The following is a 1,640-nucleotide window of genomic DNA, read 5'->3' on the forward strand; positions in this document are numbered from 1 at the left end:
AATGCCCCTCCCCCCATTTCTTTTTCGATAGTTTAATTAACTCAGTGGAAAGGGGGTAATTTCCAACTTGGGGGTGAGGGTAGTGGGGGGCAAGGGGTGGTCGATCTCAAATGATCCCGGTGGCCATCGCGGGTTTTAACCCAGAATAACCCCGGGGTAAGTTTCAGTTTCAGTTTCAGTTTCAGTAGCTCAAGGAGGCGTCACTGCGTTCGGACAAATCCATATACGCTACACCACATCTGCCAAGCAGATGCCTGACCAGCAGCGTAACCCAACGCGCAACAAAAAACCAGCAGGGGGCAGTTTGAGGTTGTTGCACCGGTTTTTAGCAAGCTTGTGTGTACGCATGACACGTTTCTCTTGTCAACACATGTCAACCTCAGTTCGTCGGAAGACACATCGTGTAAGGGTAGAGAGTTGGAGCTGCTGCGTTTCGTTAATTGCTTAGTTTCGCTTTTGGATATTTTTGGGAGCGGCAAGCGGACGCTCGTGCACGCCCGCATGCACAAAAACACACACTCCCTCAAACACACACGCACATTCACTCTGCTAGAAACACGCGCGCGTGCACACACACACACACACACACACACACACACACACACACACACACACACACACACACACACACACACACACACACACAGACACACACACACACACCTTCGACAGTTTTGTTTTCTAATTTATTGATATGAAAATCCAAATCAACTCAAGCGAAACAATTTCAATTTTTATTTCACAGCTATGGATCAGGAAATGCAGGTTTTTGTTTTTTGTTTTGTTTTGTTTTTTGTTTGTTTGTTTTTTTCAGTCTGCACACAATGGCGCGTCATCTGTCAACAATATCTCTTATTTAATTACACATACTTAACCGTGACCCAACTAGTGCAGACTCCGGCAGGGGTCTGACATTCCTGTCCTGTGCAAACTACTATCCGCCTATGCGGAGCAGACGAAACTACGGCCGATAACCTCCCGGAAGTAGGTAACCTCCCCTTTGTCCCGCTGGTTATCGCCCTCTTTTTCCGGCAGCCATCATGACTCCTGTACCTGTGCTCTTCATACGGCTAAGTTTTTTCGTATTTTCTGTCTGTCTGTCGATTCTCTGGCGTTCTTGTTTGTGGTCAAATTATGTCTCCAACCAGGTCACATAATTATGTAGCTCGATTGGGGAATCGTGCTAAAATTAAGGCGCGATCGCAATCGATTCGCTGACACTCTGGGCCCTCTACTCCTGGCCCTCTAAACAACGCCAACCCGCCGCCTTCTCCACTTCCTCCGATAAGTCCCATAAGAATATTTCACAACAGAGTGGAAAAACGCTTTTTTAATTGCTGATTTTGAATGTAAGTTGAGATGTTATATTCTACTTTAAAGATGCTTCTTCTTCTTCTTCTTCGTTCGTGGGCTGTAACTCCCACGTTCACTCGTATGTATACGAGTGGGCGTTTACGTGTATGACCGTTTTTACCCCGCCATGTTGGCAACCATACTCCGTTTTCTGGGGTCAAGTTAAGGATGCTAATTTTACTCACATCAGTCATGTTTCTATGACTTTTATTGATGTTTTATGCCTGTTGCAATTCGTGATCGGAGGCATTATGTGCTTGGGAAAAATGGGTTGTGTGTTTTTACAG

Source organism: Babylonia areolata, chromosome 12, assembly GCF_041734735.1.
Source record: "Babylonia areolata isolate BAREFJ2019XMU chromosome 12, ASM4173473v1, whole genome shotgun sequence".
Classification (NCBI taxonomy): Eukaryota; Metazoa; Mollusca; class Gastropoda; order Neogastropoda; family Buccinidae; genus Babylonia; species Babylonia areolata.